Source organism: Phalacrocorax carbo, chromosome 8 (genome assembly GCF_963921805.1).
Source record: "Phalacrocorax carbo chromosome 8, bPhaCar2.1, whole genome shotgun sequence".
Taxonomy (NCBI): Eukaryota; Metazoa; Chordata; class Aves; order Suliformes; family Phalacrocoracidae; genus Phalacrocorax; species Phalacrocorax carbo.
Genome location: NC_087520.1, coordinates 21949412 through 21963752, shown reverse-complemented (window position 1 = coordinate 21963752; position 14341 = coordinate 21949412). Strand labels below are relative to the sequence as shown.

Here is a 14341-nt window from a genome sequence, read left to right as displayed (position 1 = left end):
CAGCATCTAAATCAAAGCCCTGTGAAAATGTAATCTCTCCATATCCCAGAACATCTCTCCAAATGTGGTGGGCTCTCAGCCCCCTCCCCAAGCCCAGAACACAGTCAGTGCCAGGAACAGAGGCAGGGGCCAAGCTGCCAGGCGTTTGTCCTGCTCCACAGGGCAATGGCACACCCAGCAAAGTCTTAGAGACTAGGTCACAGAGCGCAGGGGGCTGTTGGCATCATGCTGGTGAAAAAGCTGCCAGGAAAGAAAAGTCATTCTGGAGCAGGTTTTGCTTTTTGATTGTTTTTGGAACAAAAGCTTGTCCAGAATAGATGAAAACCTGAGCAGAGAAGCTTGACATTACTCTCCTAGCAATTATGCTCTCTCAGTTCAGGGACAGGCAGAGCAATAGCACACATAGGAAGATTTCTTTGCATCGTTCCCCTTGTTTAGCAAACACATCTCCAGATACTGACAATACTGTTATCTGGCAGGAGCACTTCTCTGAACCCCTTCAATCATTCTTAATGGCCAGAACAAGTTTTCAACAAAAATACTCTCTCAGAATGATGTTTGTTTTCAAAATACAGCTCTGTTTGGCCGGCTGCACCATCTTCATCATCGGCTGGAGTGTGATAAAAGGGCTGATCGTTTGGCTGAGTAACTCAGATCTCTCCTCAGGGAAGCGGCACATGGTCCAGAAGGAAGGCAAAGGAAACAGGTTTGCAGTTGTTAGCCTTGTGCTTTCTTTTCAGTGAGTGCCGTGAGGTGAGGAGACAGGTCTGTCTGCAGGGGAGAAGCTCCAGGTGGTGAGAAAATACCCAGTGTATCTCCCCACAGCCAGAGAGGTAAGAGATTTGGATTGGGACTAGTGTTGTGAAATGAATCTGCAGGGCAGGGGAATGGGATTTTTCATCATCCCAATTCAATTTCTGAACTGCAGCCACACTAGGTCTCCTCTCAGGAGAATTTTTCTCTGTGTGTATTGTTCAGTTTTGACAAAAAGGTATGCTTTTTTGCAGCTGCATTTTGACTGAAAAACTTGGAGTAGCTCTGGAAGATGATTACGTTACTTAACCAGACTGAAAAAGTAGGATGCTTTCATTCTGCAGATAGGATCCCCTGTGATGGGACTGTTTGCTGCAAGTCAGCCATGTAATTTAAAATTTTGAAATGTTAAAGGAAAAATTATTTAGCAGATTAGTCCCCTTACCCATGTGTTACATTCTTAAAGCATCACTTGGAATATCTCAACATTTTCAAAATAGTTTTTGCTAAGTGGAAATGTCATCAAGAGATGCAGGCTTCCTGAAGAAGTTTCGGTGAAATAATATTGCCTGATCTTAACCCATCCTGCTGCTCTGCTTCAGGACAAGAGGTATGTTGGGAAGGAACAGAGGGGTCTGTAGCTCTGTCCCTGATGTGGGCATCTGTGCCAGTGTGAACGCAATATAAACTGTGGTCACAGGGTTGTGATTGATCAGGTCCACAACTGAAAACAAATTAACCAGCACCATGGGAAAGTGGTTTTATGTTTGATTTGTCTGAGGTTATTTTTCTTTTTTATTTGTCCATGTAATCTGCATGAGCCTTGGAGCTAAGCAGAGCACATTACGTACATGACTGCAACACTTCATGGGTGCCTGCTCTCCTGCCTTAGCTCTCCTGGCGCAATGGAGGACACATCAAGCCAGAAGTCAGGACAGAACAAAGTGCACTGGGCTCCCTAACACTAGAAGAGAGTCCTGCCAATTTTATACATGTCGAATTGGAAGAGTATGAGCCTGCGGGCTTCAGCACCAAGGAACTCATCCTAAAGAAAGCCATCCTAAAGAAAGCACACGCAGTCATCAAACCATGATCACCTTCTTCTGTCGGCTGTTCCCAGTGCTGGACTGGCTTCCCCGTTACAATGTCAGGATGCAGTTGCTTGGGGATGTCATATCTGGGCTTCCGGTAGGGATAGTTGCCATCCCTCAGTCTATCTCCTACTCCCTCTTAGCCAGCCAGGATCCCATCTACAGAATCTACACCAACTTCTGCAACATCATCTATGTTGCTATGGTAACTTCGTTGGCTCCTTTGGCATCCTGTGCCTGATGATTGGGCAGTCTGTGAACTAGCACCTCCAGCTAGCAGGGTGCAGCAGCAACAATGCAGGCTTTTTGCTGGTGGGCAACACCACCTCCTCCAGTAACGGGATGGGTGCCTGTGACAGGAGCTGCTGCGCCATCACTGTGGCCCTTTACTTGAGCTTTCTGTTCGGTCTTTACCACGTACAAATGTTTGCTATTGTGCTGTTTCCTCTCTGTCCTTTCCTGGCTAGGAACTTCTCTGAGCTAAAGATCTCTAGGCTCTAGCTTTGGTTCAGACTTAAAAGTCATGAGAAACCTGTCCTGATGTGACTAGACCCCAACACCCTTCAAATCAGATGTAGTGATTTAGAAACCCCCAAACATGGCTGAATGTGGGGTTTTGTTTCCCTCCATATGATAGGCCAAGTCCTTGGATGTGTCTGGAACATCCATAGGTTGTTTCAGACACAGCAGGGGAGGAGAAGGAACTTGGAACCACCTTCCCACCACTCCCTGGAGCTGGGCCAGCTCCTGGTGCAGGTTAGAGCAGTTTCAGGGCTGGCAAGAACAGCCCTGAAGGACCCTGTCATCAGCAGGGGCTCCTTCAAAGGCCATGCTCCCTGGCAGTGCCCCCACTGGCTGGGCCTAGCTGTCACTGAACAAATTCAGGCTCTTTCACTGGAACAACTAAAATTCAGTGCATCACACTGGTTTTGTGCCACCGAGTGATACTCAGATCTGCTTTGATGGGGCTGCTCCCTGGACTTCCAGTGTTAACTGTGTCTCCTTATTGCTTGTAAGGAAATAGCGGCAGGGACCTTTTAGGCTTCTTTGTACAGCACCTCTAGCTGCAGATGAGTGCTATAGGTAGGTCCCTTTAGTTTTTCATACCCCACATTAACTACTGAAGACAAAGTCCTCTGCCTCACACTGTGAATGCTCAGCAGGCAGAATAGCCAGAACTGCTAAAGTAGAAGCAAACTGATATAAATTGCCAGCCACCTCTTCCAGCCCTTCTCATCAATGATAAAGGTATGGATGGCTTGCTTTTCAGATCCTGCTGGGCGTTTTACAGCTGGGCTTTGTGGCTGTCTATGTTTCAGAACCTCTCCTTAGTTGCTTTGTGACTGGCTCCAGCCTCACCGTTATCACCTCCCACATGAAGGATCTCCTGGGACTGAAAGTCCCTCATCACGAAGGGGTGGGGTCCTTCATTCTGACATGGGTGGACCTTTTCAGATACATCCAGAACACCAACATCTGTGACCTGGTCACCAGCCTGGTTGCTTTGGCCATCATAGTGCCTGTCAAAGAGGTCAATGACTGGTATAAGGAGAAGATGAAGGCCCCGTTCCCCATAGAGCTGCTGGTGGTCATTGTAGCCACAGTAATATCTTACTACTTTAACTTTGAAGAGCGATACAAGTCTGCTGTTTGTGGGGATATCCCCACAGGTTTCAGGAAACCCACTCTACCAGATATAAACCTGTTTTCCAGCCTGGCAGTTGATGCTCTGCCCATTGCTGGTTTTGGCTTTGCCTTGACTGTCTCCCTGGCGGAAATCTTTGGCAAAAAGCACACTAGGCTGTCTGTGCCAACCAAGAGATGATTGTCATTGGCACGTGCAACCTGATCCCTTCTTTCTTCTACTGCTTTGCCAGCTCTGTGGCCCTGACCAAGACTCTGCTGAAGGAGTCCACAGGGATGCAAACCCAGATCTCTGGTCTTGTCACCTCCCTGGTGCTGCTGCTAGTGCTGTTGTGGATCACCCCGCTCTTCTGCTCGCTGCAGACCTCCATCCTGGGAGTGGTCACCATTGTCAACCTGCAGGGGAGCCTGAGGAAGTTCCTTGATACCCCACGCATGCGGCAGCTCAGCAAGCTGCACACGGTGGTGTGGGGGACAACCATGCTGTCCTCCATGCTGATCACCATGGAGATTGGCTTCCTCGTGGGTGTCTGCTTTGCTCTGCTCTGTATCATCTTCTGCACTCAGAGACCCAGGGCCATGCTCCTGGGCAAGGTCAGCAACACAGAAATCTCTGAGGACTGGTCCACTCACAAACAGCTCAGCAGTATTGCCAACATAAAAATCTTCCACTTCGAGTCATCCCTCTACTATGCCAACAAAGACTTTCAAGACAGCTCTCTACCAGAAAACTGGGGTGAATCCTATCCCGCTGGCTGCTAAGCACCAAAGGGTGGAGGCCCAGGCAAATGCAGACACAGGCAACAGCAAGAACTTTTTCTGCACCGTGTTTGACTGCCTGAAACAGGCCAAGAAGAGGGCTGAGAAGCCTCCAGCAGATGCCTGTCCTCCCTCTGTAGATATGCACACCTTAATCCTTGACTGTGGGGCAATGCAGTTCATAGATACCGTGGGTCTCTCTGTGCTAAAGGAGGCACATTGTGACTATAAGGAGATTGGCATCCAGGTGCTCCTGGCCACCTGCAACCCTGCCATCTGCCGCCAGCTCCAGGAGGAAGGCTGGGCTGGCGAGACAGATGGTGTTGGTCAGCTGGCATTCCACAGTGTCCACAATGCAGTGCAGTTTGCGGAATGGTGGTACCACATGCAGCAGGAGGAGAGCAAGGAGAAAAAGGATGCTTTCCTCGACCCCGATGACCTGACCTTCCAGGTGTCTTTGTAGATCTGTGTGTGAGGGACTATTTCTAAAGGGGGTGGGCTTGGTATGTACTTGAGAGCAGTTTTAGTCTTTGTGCAGTCAGAGCATGCAAAAAAGACTTCGTTGAACTGTCAGCAGCAGGCATGGGGCACAAGGCTTGGGGAAGGGTGTATTTCAGGAGAGATTGCCAACAGGTAAACAATCTGAGAGGCATTTCAAGGTCTGTCATATTGGTAAAGAGCCTGGATGGCTTTTAACCCTTCTCCTTTTTGGAAAGGGCTGTGATGGCACTAGGTGTGGTGCAGGGAGGCGGGATGCCAGGCTTCACCTGCAATATCCAGCAAGGTGCACCCCTCCAGCCCTTCCCCCACCAAATGCAACATCCTGGGGTCCCCTGCCAGCGTTGGCCCAGCCTCCCCACTCCACCCCTGCACAGCCACATGTCTTGTGTGGGCACTGAGGGGCATGAGCTGGGCCAGACCCCTCTCCTCTCCATCGGGGGTGAGTCTGAAGCACCACAGCGTGGCCCCGAGCCCTGGGCAGGGTGGCTGCTTGCCAACCGGGGTACCCTTTGCTGAGGCTTGGGGAGCCCCTGAGAGCTTACCCACCATCAAAAAGACCGATTGACTGCCAGTGTGAGCAAAAGCAGGAGGTAAGCTGGGACCACCTCCGGGCTGGAGCCGTGTCCTTCACTCTCTGGGTGACACTCGGAAGTGGTTTGGGCCCCGCACTGGCTGTAAGGGCCAGCAGCATGGGACAACCCTGTCCTTCTGTGTTACAGGTGCTGTCACAGTCCTTGGGGAATCAACAGGTATCACTCTACAGCAATGGCAATCACAGGAGGAGACTTTGCAGGGGTTTATCCCCGGAGGTCTGTGAATGGCCCAAGCTTTATGGCTAAAAATCCCATTCCCCGTGGCACCCTGGCATTAACTGCCACCTGGTTGCTCTTTGGGGACAGGGATGGTTGCGATGGGACACTAAGGCAAAGGAGAGAGAAGCTATAGGCAAGGTCTGCTCCAAGGATCCCTGGTGACAATTCCCACCTCCCCACAGGAAGGCACAGTCCCAGCCTCTGAGGCCAGGCATGAGGGTAAGAGCTCTCCTGTGCTGTGCCTCTTGGCTGTGCAGCTCAAGGTGTGCACCCCCAGACAGGGAAGGGCTGCAGCCAGCTCTAACCCATCAGGAAGGTTCACAAACGAAACAGGGGCTTGTTACATGGAGTCTCCTTCTGTGTGCAACTCCAGTGTCTATATACTGGCCCAATGCAGAATTAACTAGGGAGAGAGAATGTCTTCTCCATCCTCTCTTGTGCCACAGTCCCTTGAAAATTGCACTGGGGAGAAATGCACACCCCAAAGCATTTTTGGGTGCCAGACATCGAGGCCACCCACTCACCTCCTGAAACGTGCAGCAGTGGGGGCTATGGCCTGGTTGCACCAGGGATGAGAACCACCAGCCCTACTCACTTCTGCACTCACTAATGTATATTCATCTTTTGCCACCTTTATTTTAGACTGCCCTTCTCTTCCCCCACAGCCACTCTGAGTCAATGCAGGGAAACAGATTGCAGAGACTCATTTATTTTCCAAACACCTTACAGCACAGAGTTTAACAGCCCCTCAACGGCCACAAAACAACAGCAACAAACCTGGCAACAGCAAAGGACCTCCCTTAAAAACAAAGAAGTTTCAGAAAACTGCTGGGAGTTTGATCAGCTGATAGCTCTCGCTCAGGCCGTGTGTGGTTTAGGACAGTTTGCTACAGGGGAGGAGAGGTGCTTTTCCCAGCAGTTATTTACAGACTGGGGTTCATGTGACCTCCATGGCTGAAATTACAGATTTCCCCCCCCAGAAGGTATCTGAGATCACCAGCTGCTCTTCATGAACTGTAAATCAGTAGCACCTGTGCCACAGCTTACCCTTCTCCCAGTGTTGGGAAGAACCTGCACTGCCTTCCACGCGCACGGCTGGAGACACAGTGGTGTTGCTCATGGTGGTGGGGCAGGGCTGCTTAGCGCTGGCAGCACCACCAGAGGCATACAGCTGGAGGGAAACTCAGCTCCGAAGTGGGCATGGGGACCTGTCCTTTCTGCTGGCTATGCTTCTGCGTCCCATGGGTGAGTTCTTGCTCTGAGCTATGAAGGCTCCACAGCATTGCCAAATACCAGAATAGATTTTCTTCTGTGAACTCCATCTGTAAAAATACCTTCTATGTTGCATATTTAATATGTAACTATTCTCCTGGCCTCACCCAAGACATGCAGCACCAAAGATATCCCGCAGAAGGGAACTCTACCTTTGGCAGCTACTTGGGAGCCCAGAGACAGGAGACTGTTGTAAGTAAAGTGCATGGAAAAGGAGTCCTACTGGCTCTGTTCAGGAATATGTCTTCTTGTGGTCAAAAGACTATTTCAAATGGATTAAAAAGTGTGGTGTGCCCAGCTGCTTGCAGGTCCTTGGAGCAAGGTTAAGTGTCAGGTGAAGCTAAATTGACTGAAGATGCCGGTACAAGCCTTGCAGGGTGAGATGGACAGACATGCACAGCGGGTGCAAGTGTGAGCAGGGTGCAGCTCTCAGGAGGGGCACCACCTCTCTCCAAAGGTCTTCGCAGGCCATTGCAGCATGAGGAAACTCCCCAGGGAGGTTGTATCAGCCATGGAGCATAGAGGGGCAGTTTTGTGTCTAAACAGTGAGTCAGTAGACAAGAAAAGGCTTGTTACCTGCAAGGAATATGACCTTCCTTCCCCTTTGGAATAACATTGCCATAATTTTCTTTATAAGGCTGTTTATGGAGAAAATTAAGTTGTTTTAGTTAGACTTTGATGCGTTTATGATCTCAGTGGGTCATAAAGCCTCAGCAGGAAATAAAAACAGTGCTGATAATTCCTGAGCACAGTCTGGCGCAAGATAGCGCAGATGAGATTACTGTCAGAGCGGTGGTTTCCACAGCCCTGTGCAATGGGAAAAGGCTGTTTATGTAAGGAGTTTCTGCTCATAGCTGAGTGTGCTGTGAAAATGCCAAAGAGATACCTGGCAGTTTTTATGGGAAGCCTTCCCTTGGAAAGGAGAACTGAGGTGGCAACCTCCTTCCTTCTCTCCAGCCCAGAGCAGCTGGGATCTTGCTGGCAGACCTTGTTCAGGTTGCTTGCCTGGATCTCCCAGCCCATCAGCTCCAGCATTGCCTTCCAGCTCACAAATCAAACATCCTGGTGACCCAGTGTTCCTCTGTACCCCGCAGATGGGCAAGGTAGCTCAAGGATAATTGCTATTTTTGTATCAGTTCCTATGAAGAGGCCCTGGGTGGTAAATCACACAGAGGAGAGATGAGGAAGGACAAATGACACTGTTCAAGGTCAGCTTATAATCAGTGTCAGGAGAGATCAGGCTGGCTTCTCACCACCTAGATCTCTGGGTGGAGGCAGATGTGAGCAGGAAGGACCCACAACAACTGCAGGCTGATTCCCAGTGGTAAGAGCACAGGGCTCCCATGTGCCCCCAGCACCTAATTGCTTCAGCCTGAGTGCCCCTGTTTGCTGAAGGGCCTCAGCATCTCAGCTGGGGGCTGACCCACTGCATCCCCCACCCAAGAGGACATGCTGCTGTATCCCAGGGCATCTCACATGCCTGTCCCCTAAAGCTTCACTGGGGCTGAGGAAATGCCATGCAGCTGAAAGCAAATGTTATCCCTCCTGGTAAGCAGCTCACCTGTTATTCTCCTTCTCTCTCTCCCTCCTGCCTTGCTTTGGATCTATAAATACTCCAGGCATGTGATAAATAGAGGATTGCTGCTAAGGCTTTGTCAGCTGCAGCTGGAGCTGACTGTGCAACTGTTAATTATGCCTCAGCAGCAGCCGGACAGGTTTAAATCCTTTTGATGCTTTGAAATGCTCCCTCTGGGGAAGTTTAAGGAATGAAGGATGTCATGGCTGACGGGTGTTTGCTTCCCCTTCTAGAAAGCATACAAGACACTGACTGCTGCGTGGAAGGCTGTTCTCCTCACTCCCGTTGGCTGTTCTCCTCACTCCCGTTGCCTGTTCCTGGAAACACACGCTGTATAATGGCAAGAAGATGCTTCTGCAGATCTGTAACCACAATAAAACAGCTTGCACATGCTGGCAGCACGCTTAGAGTTTACCCATGTAATCTCTCCCTAGCAGACAAAACTGAGCTGGAACAAACACAGTGAGCTGCGGGTGATGGCACTGGATTTTCTGGAAGGGAAAAAAAAGGGGTTAGGGCCAGCATGAATGCCTTATTGGAGATAGCCTGGTGATGAAAGAATCAGCAGGCAGTGGCTTGGGCTAACATAGTCCAGCTGCAGGTGAAAAGCTCCCGAGGGGTTCAGCAAAACCCAGGGTCTCTACTGTGCCCCTTCTACCCCAGCCCCCCAGGAGCTTGCCAGGCTGAGCTGTGTGGGTGACTGAGTCTTCATCTACAAGCTTGCTGCTCTGGGTTGCTTTATGGGTTTGCTGTGCCATATTTCTACTTGTGTTTCTCAGAAGAAAGGCTTTGCTCTGACACATTCATGGCAGCTTCCAAACTCTTCCACTGACTGAGGGGCATGCACCCCTCAGCTTAAATCCTGGTCTAAAACATTCAAAGTCATGGGATAGCCACATCAGAAAACCTTCCTAAGCCACTGGGTAAAAATCCCTTCCTTCTTCTGCCACTCACCCCTACCCTCTAGTACAAAGTGCCCTGGGTGCTGTGTGGGTGCCCTGTGTAGAGTTATCATCACGGATGGTGGATGATGCCCTGGCAATATGAAAGAAAAATCCAAGCTGCAAACATCAGAAGGTGATTGCGGGCAAGTGTCTCCAAAGCCACTTGCAGACCTGGGGTGGAGCCAGGCCTGGAGCTGCAGGGCTTGGGGCCAGGCACCTTACTCAAACTGTGTGCTCAAGGGAAAGACAGGGGGAGGTAGAGGATGGATCTTCAGTCCTGGCTTTTGCACCAGCTGTGCTAAGTTGATATTAAATCCACCAAGTTTACTACTAACCTGAGCTCCACACATCTACTTAAGAAGTGCTTTTCACACTTATTCTCCTCTTAGAAGATTGCTCTAGGGCACTGTAAAGCACTGTAAAGTCCTTATAAACAATAGTCTGCTTTCACAGATATATCTTCCTGGACATAGTCTCCTTCCAACCGTGATGACTGCAGGCCAAAGACCGGGTGTGATTTCTATTGGGCCATCAAATAAATGATGTTGCTGGCAGATGATGCTGCCTTCACCAAGCTGGCAGTGCACGCAGGTGTGGATACCCAGGCACAGCAGCCCACATAAACACTGAGGCACGTGCACTTACAAGCCCAACCTTGTAGGTGTTCACCCAGGCACAACTCCGCTGCACCATTTCCAAGACCCAGCTCTCCAACTCAGGTTCCCTGTGCAGAGCTTGCAGCATGACTGGGCTGTGATAATTTGCCAGCAAAGCCTAGGGTCTTCTCCTGCTACAGCCACATGGAAAAGAGCCTCCAGCCCCCATGTCTCCATGTGTCTCTGTGACATTTGGACCCTGCTATGAAGGTTGCATGGGTGGTACAGCCTGAAGGTGAGAGCCTGGTGAAGGGGGATGTAACCACAGCATACTGTTCCCTGCTCCATCCTTGGCAAGTCACTGAGCATCCAAACCCTCTTTGCCTTGAGTTCTTTCCCTCCACCTGCTGTAAAGTGGAAGCGATGAGATTCATATCCCTGAAGGGAGCTGCCAGGGCTCAAACCAGACAGCTTTGCAAGTGACATTTTTGGTAGCATTTCCAGATTTTCAATGGCCAGGAATAGGAAGGGGAAGAGACACAGCACCATTTGAGATGCAAAATCCCCTGCATTACTTGACTGGGGATATGCTCAATTTGTTTTTTCCACAGTGAATCTAAGAGAAGGGGCTTTTCCCAGTGACGTTCTTGTGAAAACAGGATATTTTGGTCTTTTTTTAATGATACAGCTCAGTATCCTCAGTTTAATCAGCAACCCAGCACCCCTGGGAGCACTGGAGAAGCAGGGGTGACAGCTGTCCGTCAGCAGCCGCTGGGTTCCCAGCAATCCTCTTCTCCTCTGCTTACAAACAGCCTCTCCTCCAAAGGAGAGCAGATTTACATTACCAGCACGAGCAGCACCTCTTATCTCAGCAGCACCTGGAGCGATAAGGGCAGTTGCATGAGTGATTAACATTAATGTCTAAAGAAGCAGAGCAGCTTCCTGGAGAGGCTGAGAAATGCTTCCTCACATCTACTGGGGGAAGCTGGCCCTGGCAGCAGGTTCCCACTTCCCATGTCCCAGCAGTGTCAGGCTGGGCAGTGGCGCTGAGGCTGCAACGATGTCTGGGGCACAACCACGTCATCCAATTTTAGACATGCAATGGAAATTAATCTTCTCAGACCCTGCTGATCAAGACAGGTATGTTTCTCCAGAGATGGAGATGTTTTTCTAGAGAGTTCAGAGCCCTTGGAGGCAGCCTGTCTTTTCCCATGGCTATAGAGGGGGCCCAGGGGGACAAGTCTAATTTGGACATCCCCAGAGGATGTCTAGGGAGTAAATAATGCAAAGAGCCTACCCACTCTCCTGCAGGCATAATAACAATCTTTGTGTTACAGACCCCACGCGACCTGCTTTCCTGAGCACTCAACAACCATTTGGACAAATTAGCAGCTGATGCACGCAGGTAATTGTACCTACAGACTGGGAGTTGGCCACTTTGGAAAGATAGATAGGGGGAGAGTCACCTCACCTCACTCAGGCTATGCAGAAGTAAATGGGAATGGTAGGATCCTGTGGCTCTGATGAAGAGAGAGGACTGGAGTTTCACCCTGCCTAAGACAGGTGCCAAAAGCAGAGGGGATAACTCATGGCTGGGGATCCCATCTCATTGCACAGCCCAGCCTGGCTGCAGGTAGGGTGAGGGCGTCCTTGTACATCCCTGAAAGGGAAAGCTGTGCCATCACCCCACCACCCGCAGTGCTCTACCAGTAACAGTCACACCGTGGTTCCCAGAGGGACCAATGCCACTCCAAAGGGAGAAGCTGTCAGCTGTCGCAGAAGGAAGAAACAGGAGGAAGGACGGAGATGGAATGAGCTGAAAAAAAAAAGATTACTCAGGGCAAAATTCTTGCAGTGTCCAGGATACAAGCAGCAGAGCTGCTGATCTACAAAATAGTGAAGTCAGCCTGGTGACTGGGAAATCTTCCTGCAATTGCTGTTTTGCATCGAACTAGCTCTGCTCTTCGCCCTTTTTTCATCCTTGCCTGGAGAGGAATTGGATGGAGTCAATTTGTTCCACTTTGTGTCTGATCATTTTTTGGCCTTTTAATCAGGAAGTCCATCGGGAGGGGGGAGGCAGATCAAAGTGCCTCCATTTTACTCATGGCTACAAGCCCAGGGCCCTGTGCTGCCCAGCCAAGGCTCTTTAGTGACAAATAATGCTGCCCCCAGTCATTGCCCTGGAGAGGACAATCCACCCCACTTGCCTGGCGATGCTCCCTCCTGGTTACAAGCGGGTGCTCTGCTTCTTGATGTGCCATTAGTCACTTAGGGGCTCATGTCTCAGTAACTCTTAGGAGACCTCACTGGGGAAAACAGCTCTGTAGTTCGTCCAGCTCCATTCACGGAAGATTACTCTGGCTAAACAGTCTTGCAGCTTCTTTAAAAGAAGGCAGTTTCCTGGTCTGCAGCCTGACCTGCGAGGACTGCTGCGATAAGTGCAGGTGCTGCTCGCTGCATCAGCAGGCAGAGCTGCAGATGCTTCTCTGCTGAAGACCTCAGCTGGGGATACTGCAACACTGGCACAAAGCACAGGGGCTGGGCTGGCCTTGGGAGGCACCTTGGTTTAGGAACAAGTATCTCCCGAGGACCCAGGTAGATAAGGGAGGCGCATGGTGCAGGCCCACCCAGCCCTGCCCTCCACCAGTGCAGGCAAGCCTGGCAGAGCAAACCCCTCACTGGAGCTTTTTGGAGGCCAGGGAGCAGCAGCGCTGCTGCCACTGCATGCATGGTGTCCAAACTGCCTCCATGCGTACCCTGCCCTGACTTGAGTCATCAAAAGTCGCCGCTTCCACAGGGATTGTTTAGCAAAGAGGAAAGTAGTGTTGTCAGACTGTGATGTGGGCTTGTCGCGGTGGCCACGGGCCGGCTCCCAGTTAGATACAGTGTGTTAGGGGAAGAGTAACCCACTGAGGAAAACCATTGATGTGATGGGACACTGGAAAAATAAGGTCAGGGAGAATGAGGGAAGAGCAGAACTCTGCTGGTCTGGCCAGAGCAGCTCCTGAGGCGGCGATGTGCCAGCTGGCCACCTGAGACATCCCAGCTATTAGCTAACAAACTGGCTCAGCTGCTGGCACTTATGATTTGAACAGTCCGAGCGGGGAAGCCTGTGCCGATGGGACTGAGGAAAGCGAGGAGGGGACAGGAGCGGAGTGGGGAGGACACAGACACGGACACACACCACAGCCCGAGGAGCACTGGGCTCTATGCTGCCTTCTTGGCAGCTGTGATCTGGCTGGCTCATTAGTGCACATTATCGCGTCCTTTAAGAGTTTGAAGTACTTGTTATGACTAATAATAACAATAACAATGATAATAGTAAAGATTAAAAATAATTAAGGAAGCAAACCATAGAGGAAATTGGATGTTCAACTGCATGGATAACCCAGGGGACTCCCCCAGGGTCCTTCCCTAGGGACAAGGCCAATGTTACAAGGAGATGGTCAAGGTCCACCTGAGCAGAACAAGGATTTGGAGAGATTTCAGAAGCGCCAGCAAACCTTCTGTCTCTGATATATTGTTATTATCTCCTCCTTTTCAGACTGCTTGCCCAAGAATACCTCAATTTTAATGAAAAGACAGCAGAGGAGAGTTGACAAGCAGACTCCTGACTGTGGGGACCTTCTTACGGGGGGCTGGAGAAGCTCGTGAGCGCCTCCATGCCGGTAGCTCTGCTTGCTCCAAGTGTGGCAATCAGTAGGTGACAGCTTGTCATCATCTGTGGGGGTGGCAGATGTGCAACACTGGCATAAAGTGGGGGATATAGGAAGAAGTGAATGATGGCCCAAATAATCTGCAGCTGGTAACAAATCGAGCTGTGGAGCCAAATGATGTTCCACATAGGGCCTAAGGCAGAGGTTGGTGTTGTGAGCACAGCTAAATGATGGGGTTTCTGTATTTTTTTATCTGGCAATAATATAGAACTCAGAAACCCTGCGGGAAACTCTTTTTGTTGGTGCTGTCATCACTAAAAAAAACGTGAGGAGGGTAAATTGTTTTTTAGTGCACCCCTAACAGCCTGTAATCTCAGTGCCTAGCAGCTGTCAGGCTTGTGGCGCAGGGATGGCGAGGACAGGGTCTCAGCTCAGGTGGGCAGGAGGTGACACAGTGTTATCATGATGGGCAAAACCAGAGCAGGGAGAGCTTTGTGCCCACCTGTCTGGCAGCAAGGAAAACCCCCAAGTTTCTTGGCCTTCAGTAAAGTAAGAAAAAGCTCAAAGCAGGGCAGGATGAAGGCAGGGAGAGGAACTGAAACGAGCTTCATTTGCTTGGTCTGAAAAAACATGAGATGTGGAGGAGGTGGATTTAGAGGGTGAACACTAAGCTGGACTCCAGTTCCAGCTGCACCGCAGCAGCTCTGGTCATCTACTGCCCTTGGCATCTATGGCAA

The 14341-nt window shown here is 50.4% G+C and overlaps 1 pseudogene; it reads left to right on the top strand.

The window, feature by feature from the left end:
* Window positions 1–205: 205 nt before the first annotated feature.
* LOC104042464 (sulfate transporter-like) lies at window positions 206–8782 on the top strand (annotated as a pseudogene).
* The last annotated feature ends 5559 nt before the right edge of the window (window positions 8783–14341 follow it).